Source organism: Octodon degus, unplaced genomic scaffold (genome assembly GCF_000260255.1).
Source record: "Octodon degus isolate 3935 unplaced genomic scaffold, OctDeg1.0 scaffold00264, whole genome shotgun sequence".
NCBI classification, from domain to species: Eukaryota; Metazoa; Chordata; class Mammalia; order Rodentia; family Octodontidae; genus Octodon; species Octodon degus.
The window spans coordinates 1,360,752-1,376,299 of record NW_004524840.1 but is presented as its reverse complement, the minus strand read 5'-3'; the positions used below and the strand labels follow the sequence as shown (position 1 = coordinate 1,376,299).

The following is a 15,548-nucleotide window of genomic DNA, read 5'->3' as shown; positions in this document are numbered from 1 at the left end:
GTGGTTATTTAATTGGTCTAGAAACTTTTATGTTGAGAGTTTTTTTAAATTTTACTCCCTCCATTCCCCATACATTTGGAAAACACTTGCTTTTGCCTCTGTGGAAGACATGGGCAGCTGTATAGTTTCAGAGAGGGCAGTTGATTTAAGTTGGTCAGAGAAAGACACGACACAACTCAAGCCTCTGACTAGAGCTGCTGTAGCAGAACCAGTCATGCAATTTTATCAGTTGAAATCACAAGAAATCACTTTTATACATGTACCAAAATGAGAAATCTTAAATATAGGGTCATAGGTGAAATATAAAAATCACTATATTCTTTGCCTCATTTTCCATATTCTTGAAAAAGAATAAAATTCTTACACCATTCACTTGCTGTAACAGGCATAACATTAAGCTTATAGAAATTCGTTGTCATTATAAATAAATTTGGCTTTTGGTAATTAAGAACTTCAATATGCTGAGCTGTAAAAGGCTCAAGTCAACAACTTCTGATAATGGCCAGTTCTGTTGATAACCCACTACTATTATGGACTGTTGGACTATATTGGGTTATTTTGCTGAATTCAGTCAAGTACCTACAATCTTTAGACTGGCTTCAAGTATGTTAAGGTCCTTTAAAGACCTCTCCAAATACAGCTTCTCTAACTGCAGTGTAACACCCATCTCTGACAAAACAAACCAAACAGAGATATAATTAAAGGACCATTTTGTAGTGAAAAAATAACTATGTATATGCAAGATAGGATAGATATACAGCTACTTTCTCTTAGTTCAATGAGAAGAAAGGTTTGTACTAATATTGTTTAGACAAGATACCATGTCTGTATCTTGTCCTCTGAATAACCATGATGAAGACAACAGTATGCAATGTATTATTTATTGTAACTGTCATACTAACCTGCTTTGAAACAGCTTCATTGTATTTTATTTTTTCCCCTTTAAAATGAATAAAAGGTAAAAAAACAAACAAAAAAAAAACAGAACTTAAGTCATTTTTTTTCCATTGGGCTAATGAGAGTTTTTTCAAAGTCGTATTAATGTATCCATTATTGTTGACTTAAATCTCCCTTTTTCCCCTAATTTCCATTTTTAATTATGGTTGTAGTTGGACTGTATACTATTCATATTTTGACATAAAACATTAATAACATTATTCCATTTTTATTGTTGCTGTTTATGGATTTGAAATATCTGCTATTTATTTTTTATTTGTCCTTCCCAGAGACCTTTTGTTTGCTTATTTTGTATTGTGTTTTTCTTATCTCATAATTTCAGTCCTCTCTGCTTTTACTTCTGTTATATTTTGTATTAACCAAATTCTTATTCTCTCAATGATGTATCTACTTAGTATGTTGAATAGATCAGAGCTGAATATTTGTGCATAGGAAACTCTGTAAAGCAGTTATAAGCTGATTCTGTATTTTAGATTTGTTGTATATTAAAATGTAACTGAAAATTTTCTAGTCTCTAGTCTAAGTTATTTTAAATCTAGTATAGAGTATAAAAGTTGAATTGTCTTATCGCTGAAAGTATTAGGGATCAGGACAACTTTCTGTTCAAAGTCAACAAAGAATTCCTACTTCTTTTTCATTTTTTGTGGTTTGAGGGATTTCCACTGATATTTAGCTGACAGCACTCAGACCCTCAGTGTCTAAGAAACTTTTCTTTCATTGCTAAGACAAAATACCTGACACCCAAATTTAAAGGGGGAAGGTTTATTTAGCTCACAGTGAGTGGAGGTCTCGGTCTACCATTGGCTGGCTCCTAGGCAAGGCAGCTTGGCAGACAGAGATCACAGAGGAGAGCCAGTTCATGACAAGCAGAAGACAAGAGTGAGCAAGCACACAAGCTTGCACAAGCAGAAGATAGCCTCCTTCTGTCTCTTATATTATATCCAGGTTCCTGGAATTAGGGTGGTGCAGACCGGTCAGTGTATTGATTTAGTAATGACACACGCTTAATCCCAGCATTACATACTCTAGATCCAGCCATCTTTGAAAAACTCCACCTAAGACTACATGAGGCTTTGGGAGAACATCTGGAACTGACCATAACACTGAGCCATGTCCTAAGGGCTACCCTTACAAAAAAGCAGATTCTACTACTTTCTACAGGGGCATGAAACCAAATAGATGTAAACTGTAGCATAAATTCATATAAAATTGAATACTGAAAGAAACAAGTGGAATTCATTGTGACTTCCTGCATATGTAATGGGAAGAAATGTATGAAAATAAGTTGGCGCAGCATGGCCAAGAAGTCAGCACTTCACTGGTCATCTAGTGGGAGACAATGAACGAGAGGAGAAGCACAAGGATATAATACTGTATTTACAGGAATGCCCTGGGTGCTGCCATGGACAAAGTGAACTTCTTGGTGCAATAGACCAAGCAATGCAGGCAGTGTAAAAGGGAGAAAGAAGTGGCTGGTGAGAACAACTCATGCTGTCACCCTAGAGCAGTAGTTGTCCAAAAGGTTTCTGCCCCCCTGGAAGGGGACCATGTTGATATCCATGATGTGAGTCAGCAGCAGATTTGGCTTCCTGATTCTCCCTTTCTGTATTTGCTCTTTTCTGAAATCAGCCCCACTGGGAATGCACCTGTGCTCCACTGGCTCTCCTTCCCCAACCTTCCATAATTGTCTTTTGTCATTGAGCAAAAAAGCACAACTCTCATCCAATTTGAATATGATCTTGGTGCGGAGCCCAGGTCATCAGTCGTTGAGAAGCCCAGGAGGAAGATTCTGGAAGAGCAAATCAATGAGCACCACAGACAGTTTGTTTTCACTCATCCTGTGAAATAGTTGGGACAAGTGTGCACCCGTTATCTCTCTGAGCACCAATCTACCTACTTGCCTATCGATCCAACTATATAAAGTGTGTGTGTATTTTAAATAAATCATGTCTTATCTTTTAAACACAAGTTATCTGTTTTTCCAAGAAAAGCTGGTGTTAAGAACTGGGGAATCATAGGTATGTTCCAAAACGTCAAAAGCATATTGATTCTATTTGAAAAAGGTACATGAAATGCTTATATAAAATGTATCTGAAATTATGTATTTTGGCATCACTTTGAATTGTAGTAAAAACTAACAGTGTGTGAGGGTATGACTTGGCTTTTCAAACTTATGTTTTGAATAAGTAAGAAGAATTGCTTAAAAATTGCTTATCCTTAGTAATGGGAAGGGAGCTAGGGAGATGGCTCAGTAGAATAAGCGCTTGCCTGCAAGCTTAAGGGTCTGAGTTTGATCCCTGGCTCTGCCAAAAAAAAAAGGATATGCTTAGTAATGAGAAGGAGACCAGGTTTCATGTTTAGTGGGTAAGAGTTGAAGCATTTTTTAGGTGCAAGAAGAGACAGTTTCAATGTAAATGCTTTGCACATCATGGGACTGGAGTGAGTCATACTTTGGTAGGGCTAGGTTAAGATTTTGTGTTTTCTCTTTTAATATCTGAGTAAAAATAAAAATCACATTAAAAAACTATTAAGACTACAGGACTATTTTGGAATATTTTGCTGATTTCACACACCTATAATATTTAAATGACAGAACTAAACAAAAAATGGGGATACAGATGAATGACCATTTTGTATCTGTGTATTCAAAATAGTTAGCATAGATATATAGCTACATTCTCTTAATTAAAGGAATAGAGGAATTTGTTCTAATAGTGTTTGTAAATAGGTTATCATGTCTGCATCTTGTACAACAAATAACCACTAGGAATACAATACGTTAATTATTGGAACTGTCTTACCAATTCGATTTGAAACTGTCACATTACTATTTATTTCTCAATAAAATTAAGGAAAAAACCTATTAAGATGTGTCATGTACATGTACCAACCTCATACAAGCAATGTACATATTTTTTTGGTGGAACCAAGGATTGAACTCAGGCCCTTGTGCTTGCCAGGCAAGTGCTTATTCTACTGAGCCATCTCCCCGGCCCACCAAGCAATATAAATGTTATGTACCTAAAACATACACAAATAGAAGGCAAGGGATCAAAAGATGGGTAGAGATGGAAGGTTGAAAGAAGGAATTCAATTGTGCTACATAGATGTGTTACATACATGTGCCAGCTCTCCACAAGACTATGCATTATGTCTTATAAATATGGACTAATAAAAATTATTTTAAAACATTGTGGTGCAGTAATTAGCATCTCTTTATTGCTATCACCACACTAAAATAACAGCAGAAATCATAGATGGAAACATGCAAACTTGAGCCAAGAAATAGGCCAGCAGACTAAAGCACCTGCTTAGGGAAGTGCAGGCAAGTGCAGAGACTGCAGTTCGATCCTGGACACCACAGGCTGGGCTGTTCCCTTCCCCGGATGTGCTGAGCCAGCCACAGAGTCTGGGAATAGTGGTGCATGCCTATAATCCCGGCGCTGGGAAGGCTGAAAAACAGGAGGATCACTATGAGTCTGAGCTACATAGTGAGACCTTGTAACAACCAAATACATTTTTAAAAAATAAGAAGTGTGTAAACTTGACTAACACAGATGTTTATTTATTTATCTTTCTCAAGTGCAGTCACAGAGCTTAGTACCTAGTTAGGTTGGGATAAAAATGTGTTTTAATGCTGTTGTGTTTGGGGATGCCTTTGTTCTGTGGAAAATAAATTGTAAAGTCATTGAACAGAACATCCTTTCCTATCCTCCATTAAAATTCAATATTCATTTTGAAAGTATTTAGGTGTGCAAACGAAAGCAGGTGGAACAACACACAGAAAACAAAGTGTACTAAATCTTAAATAGGCTGAATGTAATGAAAAAACATCAGGGGCATAATGGTTTACAGAAAAACACATAAATATTGCTTTTTCGAAAAAAAATTGAGACTGTGTTGTATAACTCCAGCTTGTTTTGTAGAATTATGTGTGTGCACGCTATACTTAAACAGGTACCTACCTATATATGTACATACTATGCCTGTGTGTGTGTGTTTGTGACATAGCAAGAACAACATATAGACTTATTTATCAATAAACCAATATCTATGGTTATAAAAGTGTTATTCTTCCTTTTATTTTTTCACTGTTTGCAGTTACTTTTAGTTACCCTACAATGCTGTAAACTTTGACTATTGGGTTTACATATCCTAAGCCAAGTGATATTGAAGGCTTGAAATCTTAATTCATTTTGCCTTCCTTCCCGTGAGCTGCAAAAGGGCTCTTACAAGAGATTGAATCACAATAAGATGAATTACTTTCAGGAGAATTGTTTGTGGTTCTCCTCTACACAGTCACTGCAGGTCTCCATCATTTTATTAAACAGCCTCTTTTCTTAAAGATTGTCTTTCCCTTCCTCCTCCTTCCTCTCTCACTTCTAGCTATGTGTCTATGGACCTAAGCTTGGGAAATATTAGTCTCTATTTTTAATAATAGGAAGATATTAGTAGGCATTACATGTTATATGATGCATTTATTTTATTAAGTTTTCCAAACCATAATCCCTTTTAACAGAAATATTCTCTACTCTGGCCTTTATTTTGAATAACTAGTAGCAAATATAATGTAAGCAACCATTTATTTAGTGTCTACTTTTTGTCCAGCACTGTACTGAATTGTATATATAATCTCACTTAATCCTGAAGCACTACAACATGAATTTTAATACTCTGAAGCAGATTTTTTCTATCCTGTAAATTACTTTCTTGTGACATGTGAGATTAAAGCTTTACTTTTGTATAATCCCATATACATTGCAGTCATACTAATGTTTCAAGGAAAAGAAATTAAATAACTGCATATAAGAAAATTGTAATGATAGACATGAAATATAGGGAAGCCTTCCTTAATTTGAAGCTTGAATTTACCTTTTAATGAGTAGTATTTAACTACATAATAATAATTCTTCAGTTAAAAACCATAAGAAATGCTAGAAAGTTGAAATATTAATATCAAGAGTCACAGAGAAAGGAAGTAGAGACCTTGATTAAGTCCAATTTTATGCTAAGCAGTGGGCCAGGCACTTAGTGTATATGACATAAACTTGTGACATAGGCTTCCTGGGATGATGACCTTGCAGTTCATAAAGGTTAAATAATTTGCTTATCAGCTTATAAGGGACAGCATCATGATTCAAATTCAGGAAGAGCTCAAAGCTTATTGTGGTGGCATTTATTTTCATTCTTCCTGTCTTTAACTTTACATCACAAGATGTTCTAGTGGTAAAAACATCATAAATGGTGGCAGTTCTGAGACTCCAAAGTAGCCATCTTGACCTCCAGAAATTTTTTTTCTTCCTATGGGTGGAGGAATTGATATTGAAGACTAGACCAGTTGGAGAACATATGTGAAAATATTATAAACCACAATGCCTAGCACTGAGTAGGCACTTAGCAGATAATTGGTGAACTATTGGATGACTGAATGAGTGCTTTAGTTATGTCAAGCTTAAATATACCCGTGGAGATCTTGTGTCTATACATTTATGGTAGTGGGAAATCTCACATCTAAGCAACTTACTTAAGTCCATGTAACAATTTATGAGGGTTCTGGTTGAATACAACAAAGCAAGATGAGTTTATTCTACGATGTTTCTGTGTATTAGACAGAAACAAACTCTCACTTCCAGTAGGGCAGATACATATATTTGTTTCCGAATGCATGTATATAACATGAAAAAGTTTACAGAATAATTGCATATAGAAATCTGTATTACTCATTATTTGACAGCTATATTTTAACAAAAATGTTGGGTAGATCACCTATATTTCTTCAGGAAAGTAAGGAAGAAAAGCAAGAAGCAGATTATAGTGTTTAGTGTCCTCTTTTAAATATAAAAAGAAATAAAAACATTCAAACAAAAGTGGTAAAAAAATGAATATATTTTTCTATTTGGCAAGTAATTTAGAGGGAGATGTATTGGTCATGTTATGTTTAGTAATGCTACTACAGCAGCTCCAGGTCTCTGAAGCTTTTAATTGAAAGGTTTATCATCTGCACTGTAAATGTACTCAGTGCAGATTGGAATGGATGGTTATCCATAGGTCCTCAAGGATACAGACAAATGTAGACTTTATCACAATATGACAGAAAGACTTCCAAAGTCACCTGCCCATAAATGACAAAGCAAGGCACATGAATACACTGCATTTTCTGGGACCTGAAGGCAGGCAAATCCAAAGTTACCCGGTAGAGCAAAAGGACGAGACCTAGAGTTTTTACGGAACATGTTAGTGAATACCATGATGGGGAGGTTAAGGTTGGATCAGCAGCTCACTGAAGCCAAGACTTGAGATCAGTGTTTCTGAGATTCTTTAGCCTTTCTCTTAGAGCTTCACAAAGACTTCATTGCTCTGTGTACTCACATGATAGCAGTCCATGCAAAGAGGACATCTTCATGTGTCTTTATTGAGACCCTTTCCCAGGAATCCTGGATGTCTCATGTAGCTCATATTTCTCTGGCTCATGCTGGTCATAGAGTGTCACCCCAAAGAGCTTTATTCCTGTGGGAACTGAGCTTCCAGAATTAGTTTAAGCACTGGTTCTCTAGTGGAAATAAGTTTGAGCCCCCTTGCCCTCTGAAAGGGCAGGAGGCAAAGTGTGGAGACATTTTTGGTTGCTGCTGTGTAGGGACAGTTGCCATGGGTCCCGAGGGCTTCTTACCACAAGAAGAGGCAGCACACTTGAAGAATAAAATAAAAATAGATCTAAAATGTGAAAAGAAAAGATCTGATCCTTGTAAAATGCTTAAAATAAAGATCTACCCCTTGATCTTGAGAACAATACATCAAAACAAACATTTGAATTCTTTTTGAAAAATTAAAAGTAGAAACATCTACTTAAAAATACAATCAATAGTGTCTGCCCTAGGTTCTGAATGTGTGCTTTTGTTTGAATGATAGCTATTGCAACTTAGTTTTATGTCTATGAATAACTTAAAAACAAAGGAAAAAAGAATAAAATGATTAGAAAAACATAGTTAATATTTAGACTGCTAAAAGATTTCATTGAATTTGATGATGCCTTAATTGGAATCTAGGACCATTCGTGTCTACCAATGTTAAAGAAAAGAATTTCAGTGTTGCATTAATTTAAATCTAGTATTTTTTATCAAACATGCATTCTACATATCTCTCCTAGATTGTTAGGATGTTTATATAATATTCTAGCTCTCTAAAGCATTGTCTTATGTCATGCCAAAATATGAAGAGTACATCTTTATTTAAGTGATATGAATAATTTAGTATGTCCAGAGGCTAGATCTACCAAATCCATGAAGTACAGAAAGGTATTTTTCTATCATACATACCCTATCAAAATTCATATTTCTTTCAACTTCAGTTGGAATGCATGTATAAGGTTTTGTTTTATTCCTTGCTCTTTGAAATTTGCTCTGTGAGGTATATGTACACATAAGGAGAAAATGGTACCCAGAACATTTAGAGAATAAATCTTCACTTTTTTATTTATACTCATAAAGCTTTATCAGAAATATATGAATGTGTTGTTTCATATGTCCATAATTATTTATTAAATTTTATCTAAATTTTTAAATAAAAATAGCATCAATGTAAATTTCAGTTTTATTTTTTAATTCTCTTTTGATTGACAGAAAAACATAAAATTATGTATGTTATGGGGTACTGTGACATGATTTGATCATATGTATTCTGTATAATGGCTGAATCTGGTTAATATATTTATCTTCTCAAATGCTTATCATTTCTTTACACTGAAGGCTATTGAAGCCATTTCCTTTCAATTTTTGAAATACGCATCTCATTATTATTATTTGTATTCACTTTACTATGCAATAACACACTATAATTTCTTGATCTTATCTAACCTAAATTATATCCACAGATCAACATTTTAAAATGAAAATATATGGTATTTTTTTTAAAAAAATGTGCCAAGTATCACACCTAGTTATCAATTCTGAGTGGCACAAGTAGCACATGGGAGACAATAATTGCTCCCCTACATGGAGGAGGACATGGATATTCAAGCAGTAAGTCACCTTCTGTGATCACGTAGCTCACATTGCCACAGCTGGGGCTCTAGATTATTAGTGCTTTCCTCAGATCTGCACTGTTGGTGAGATGCTGGGTCATCCCAGATACCTCATATTGGAGTTCAAAGTTCAAAGGAAAACAACATCGTCTTGTTTTTTGTATTTTAAGGAAAGGTCTACAGGGTGTTCAGGGTCTCACTACTAGATCGGACTCCTAGTGATCTGCCTGTTTGCAGCCTCCCAAGAGTTGGGATTACAGGCACACACCACTGCCATGCCCAGTCTCAATCACCATCTCAGAGCATCCTGGGGGTGGAGCCAGCCTGGCAGGCCTGGGAATTGAACTCCCAGCCCTTGTGCCTGCTTGCAGGCACTTTAATCCACTGAGCTATTTGGCCGGCCCTTACATAGTCATTAATCTCCACATAAACTTGTTATTTGCAGAAAAAAAATTATTGAACATGTACATTTGTTTGTGTACAAATAAGAATGTTGTCATGTACACTGGCAAGCACCTATAATTTCAGCGTTCAGGATTTTGAGGCAGAAGGATCAATATGATTTTAAAGCCAGCCTAAACTACACAGTGAAAACCTATCTCAACTGAAAAACAAAACAAAACAAAAAGAAAGAAGTTATTTCTTTATGTTTAGACAATAGACTAAAAGTACTTAATGAAATATCCTTTCAAAAAGTAAAGATGTTTGAAATTCTCTGTTTCAAATCTGTAGCTCAGGGGGCTAGTATTGCCTAAAATAAGAATTTTCTAGAGAACTTCTTTGAATAACTTCTCAATCCATGTTCTTCTTTTTGTTAGTAGTTTTCAAGCTGGACTCAACCCAGAGCACAGCTCACCTTGTGAATTTATAACTCTAAAATATGTTGAAATCCTTGGCCATTCAAGAAATGGAGATTCCATCACACCCCAGAAAGAATGCCCTTCATCAGCAAATCAAATAATAAGAGATGATGCTGAGGCTTCAGGGAAGGAACCTTCTCCACTCTTGGTAGACACATAAAAGAGTAGAACCAACTACAGAAATCAGTGTGCTGATTACACAAAATCTACAATGAGAACTTCCATCTGACCCAGGTATTCTTCTCTTAGGTTTCTTTTCAAAAGAGATAACAGCATCATCCTACAGTGATAGACACACACGTGCATTTACAGCAGCACAATTCCTAATAGCTAATCTTGGAGGCAGCCTATATGCTCATCAGCAGATACATGGACAGAAATGTGGTAGGTACACACAGAGGAGTACTACTCTGCCATAAAGAAAAATTGAGTCATTTGTAGGAAAATGTATGCAGCTTGAGACCACAATGTTAAGTGAAATAAATCAGACACACGAGCTCAAATATTGCATGGTTTCTCTTATATGAGAAACCCAAATTGTTAATAAAGAGAAAAACCAAAAGATACATAAGGCAAAGTAGGGAGATGGATCTTCTATCGAGAGAAGGAGGGCGAGCAGGAGGGAGAGAATGAAGAGGGGGTTGAGAGGTGCTGTATGCTTGTGCCAGCTCCACAGGAGGCATGCAAACATTTTGTACTACAAACATGGACTAATGAAAATTTTAAAAATCATTGTATTAAATTAATAGATGAGTCAATTTAAAAATGTTTGCATTAGTGTGTATATTTTTTTTCACTGTGCCACTTTCACACACGCATACCACTTGTTTTGCTCATATCCAACCCCTCGTTACAATCACTTATATCCTTCTCCTTTCTCTCCTCTGTTTCCTTCTTTTAGTCTAACAATTCTCCCTTCTGTCTCCATGCCATCTCTTCTTTCTTTTCAGATTCTGTATTTGAGGTAAAATATGTATTCTTGTCTTACTGCATCTGGCTTATTTAGCTTTTCCTGGTGCTCTCCTGCCCCATCCTTTTCCTGGAAATGTCATAGCTCACTCTTCTTTATGCCTTGATAATACTGCTTCTTTACATACACCACAATTTTTATCTACTCATGCAGGGCAGGTAGGCTAGTCCCTTAGCTTGGCAATTGCAGACTGGGCCACAATGAACACAAGTGTGCAAGTATCCCTATTGTACCTCGTCCACAGTTGTTCTCTGAGTATAGACTAAGGAGCAGTATAGCTGCATCATGTGGTAGCTCTACTCATAGTTTTCCTGAGTGAAATTCCATCTTCATCTCCATAATTGTCCATCTAACTTACATTCCCATCAACAGGGTATAAGGTTTCTTTTTCCCACTACAGTTGTGTCAACATATGCTGTATTTTGTGTCCTTGATGTTAGCCATTCTGACTAGGCAAAATGGGACCCCAGTAAAGATTTTATTTGCAGAGCTCTAGTAGCAAAAGATTTTGCACATTTTTTGTATAATTTTTGGATTTTTGTACTTCTATTGATAAGCTTCTGTTTCATTTATTTGCCCATTTACTGCTTAAACTGTTTAGGTTTTCTAGTGTCAAATTTGTTTTCATTTATTCTACACATGAATCCTCTGTCAAAACAGTAGCTGGTACAGATTCTTCTCCCATTCTGTGAGTTGACTTTGCACTTTGTTGATTGTCTTTTTTAAAAAACAAAGTTTAGCTTATTGTATTTCTATTCATTTTTATAGTCCCATTTTTACTGGATCTTTTGAATAAATATTATATAATCTAATTTACTAAACAAAGTGAACAATATACAGCTTTCTGAAGCTCGCCCACCATTTTTCCTCATTTTCTTTGGTGCTTTACCACATTTGTTCTGTGGCTTTCTTCTTTCTCTTCCCCTATGTGTGTCCTTGTGTGTGCATCTTAGCTGGGGATACCATGTTTCTTTAATACTACATTGGTAGTGTTATTAAAGAGAAAAAGCATTCAATTAAATAATTGCAATGCAATTATAGCAATCATCAGCATCTTAGTCCATTCTAATGGTTTCTACATGGAATCTTATTTTTCACATTCTTAAGACTGGCAAATCCAATGTCAAGGGACAAGAAGATTTAGGGCGTGGCCCACTTCCTAAAGCACAGCCATTCTTTTGCTGTGTCTTCCCACAGTGGGAATGTAAGGGAGCTCTCTGTGCTCCCTTTGATAAGGACACTAATGTAAGAGTAGCAGCTACTCTTACAGCATCGTCTAAATCCTATCACCTCCCAAACACTTCCCATTCCAGGCCCCCACCTCACTAGGGATTACCATTTCAGCATAAGGCTTTTTAGAAGATTCAAACATTCAATCCACAATCAGATAGTTTAACATTGCTAAAATGATAATATCACATATACTGATTTTACATACATTTTTCCCATAATCCTAATAATCTTTTTAGAGTAAATTTTCCTCAGCTTAGGATTTTCATGAGCATTGTTCATCTGAAAGGTTATTGCATCAATCCGATTTACATCAGTGTTGCAAAATATCTGAGAGAATCAACATAAAAGGAGAAAAAGTTTGTTTGGCTCATGGTGCAGAGAAGGTCCCCATCATGATCACCTGGGCTTGTGACATCACAGAACACCATCATGGAGGAGGCTTTAGAGCTCTTGTTGCCCAGGATGCAAAGAGAAGGACAGCGAGGGCCTGTGTCCCAGCGTCTTCTTCCTGCAAGTGTGCCTTCTCAGTGCTCCACTTCCTTGGCCCAGGCCCACATGCGGAAGGACCCTCCACCTGTCAATAGCACTGGAGGCCAGTGAATGAGTAAGTCCTTCCTACAAGCAGCTTGGGGAAGACATGTGAACGCCAAGCTGCAGGCGTCACCGTGCCTCTTTTTCTTCTTCAGCCTGAAATAATTTGTATGCTTTTGTGTTTCACCACAGTCACACTTCAAGGTGTACAGAGCAGTGGTTTTGTGGAATGTGCTTCTATTTAAGCATAATGGGTATAGACCCCACATTCCCAGATAAATGAGTCCCGTCACCTGGTTTTATCACTTCCTCATTTTGTGAAACATAGCATTTTATTTAGTCTCTCTGAATTTAGATTTTTCTCATACATAAAATATAAAGAACAGTAATAGTATTGATTACATATGATTATTGGAGTGATTCAGTGGATTACAATATGTCAAGTATAATACTTAACAATAGAAAAACGTATACATGTTTATTTAAGTTGTTTTGGCCATTGTTATTACTACAGATGTCCAGGAATCTCTTCATATATCTAGTGTTTAAAGGATATTCAAAATAATCTAAAACCCATTAATATCAGAATGTATGGTACATAGCATTCTATTAATGTTGGCATTTTTTAAACGGCTTAAAGTCAATGGATTCATGATGTAAAATGATCAGCTCACTCCTTTAGACATGTTTCTGGCAAGAGGAACATAACTCAGCATTTTCTTTTTCATTTTTGTGGAATGGGGGATTGAACTCAGGCCCTTGTGCTTGCCTGGTAAGTGCTTATTCTACTGAGCTATCTCCCCAGCCCAGCAACATTTTCTAATAGATTGTGGCCGTGCCTTCTCAGATTAAATAGATCTACATAAATTCACAACAACCAGATGGGAAACATCACGTGACAGCACGTGAACATCACTTCAAAATTTACAACATTTGAAGCCCTTATTCCTCCCTAAGATCCTGCTACATGTGAGGCAGTTGTGTAGCATTAGTGCATAAAGATGGTTAATGCCAATCATATTGACTACATGCCAGTATTACACCTGTGGCTGTTCTAGCTATTTAGACAGCAATGTCCTTTAATTCCAATTCAATTTGCTGTATTATGCAGCACCACAAGGTCAAGGAAAAATCTACCATGAATTTATTTGATGAGAAGAGAACATCAGTTATGACATTTTCTCTCAGGTTAAGGAAACCCTTGCCCATTGGTAATTTCTGCCCTCTTGAGACCTCCCAAAATGATAGGAGTCAATTGGAAATGATTTTCACTTTCATGGGGTTGACTTTCCTAGAAAGAAGTGTGAACAGTACAGTAGAAATGGTACTCACATGTCTAGCCAAGGCTAACATGAAAAATCAAGCTTATTACACATCCCTAAAGTTTATTTTAATCCTTAAAAAGTCATCTGGGAATATTTATGAGCAGTAGATTTGAAAAGTCATCCTTTATTAAAAAGTTCTGCTTAAGACCAGCATGTTATGTGGGTTGTTTTCAGACAGGTGTTCAGCCTGCTACTTTAATAGATTATTTCCTCCAGTGGATTGAAATTTAAATGTCTTTTTTAAATAATGATACCTCCCTGAATTGTCTGCAGGAAAAGGTTACTTCAAGAAAGAGTGTTTATTTCCAATCACTTGGGAATCTCCCATTGCTTTATGGATCCATTGGAAGGATAGTGAATATCTGTATGACTTTTTAGGAAGAAATGTCTACCACCTGACCATTTACCAGAATCTGGTTTTAAAAAGCAATCTGTAGAATTTTTTATAAATATAATTGCTTGGCTTAGGTTTCATCAAACTAAATAAAAGTGACTTAGTTTAAATATTTGGACTTTTTATGGCTCCTTAAAAAGATGTCAATCTCATGAGTACAGTTATGCCTTAATGGAAACCAGATTTCACAAACATAATTACATATTAATGACAATAGAGATCTCTCAGAAGTTTCTCTTATGTTTTCCTTGAACTATCTATTATAAAACCTCACAGAAGTCAATAACTTAATTAAACATTTTATAGAGTCATAAAGAAAACTGAGATCAAGCAACCAATAAAATTATTTTTAACTTACAGTCTTTAAATATTTTAGAAACCTTAAAGATCACTCCTAAATATAATATTGGCCATATTGAGAAAGCTTAATTTAAAAGTTTTATTGGTTTGTTCAACAGAGTAGAAACAATCCTTTTTTAAAGCTGGATTGTTAAGAAAGGATTTCTTTGAAAGTAGATACAGAGTGCATAACAAAGTGAAATGAGAACTATTTTAAATTTAACTTTATTTGTTTTAAAATCAATACATTTTGAAAAAATCTTATATTTTTTATTCTCAAAACTGAAAGTTCATAGTTTATGCATATAGAAAAAAATTGATCTACCAAAGTCATTTTGTGGAGGAAATTCTTGAGCAGAAGCTTCTTGAACTTCACTGAATAATGCATGATCTGAGGCCACATCTGCATTAGTCAAATGGAATAAAGTGTCATTGTTAACAGAGAAATCTTATTCATTGCCCAAGTTTCTACTTGCATTTGAATAATAGAAAAATCAAACTGCAATTCTTTATGCTCATTAAATAAATAGGTAAATAATACTAGTTACTTGCTTCCTTGTGACACATGAGAAGGAGAAATGTTAATATTATGGAACAAAAAATTATATCAGCCATCGATCGTAAAATACAGATGCCTGAGATGCAACTTCAAGAATTAAGATAATGTCATTTGAAAAATATATTTATGAGGGCCTTCTTTAAGGATATACACTGGCTTTAGGGTTTCCTTCTCTGGAAGGGTAGGCACAGAGCTCCTGAAGCACACATGCTGTTCAGCTTCCTTTCACCCATACTGCAGACCTAGCCAGCCCTAAGTGTAACAGTAGTAAGCTGGACAAGGGTGGGTCCAGCCAATACTACACAAGCTAAAAGAAGTTGATGATTAAAGAGGAGACATAGGAATAAAAGTAGGTTATATATA

The 15,548-nt window shown here is 35.8% G+C and overlaps 1 protein-coding gene across 5 annotated transcripts in view; it reads left to right on the top strand.

The window, feature by feature from the left end:
* Window positions 1-15,548, top strand: part of Grik1 (glutamate ionotropic receptor kainate type subunit 1) — a 453,759-nt gene that overhangs the window by 20,725 nt on the left and 417,486 nt on the right. The window lies entirely within an intron of this gene.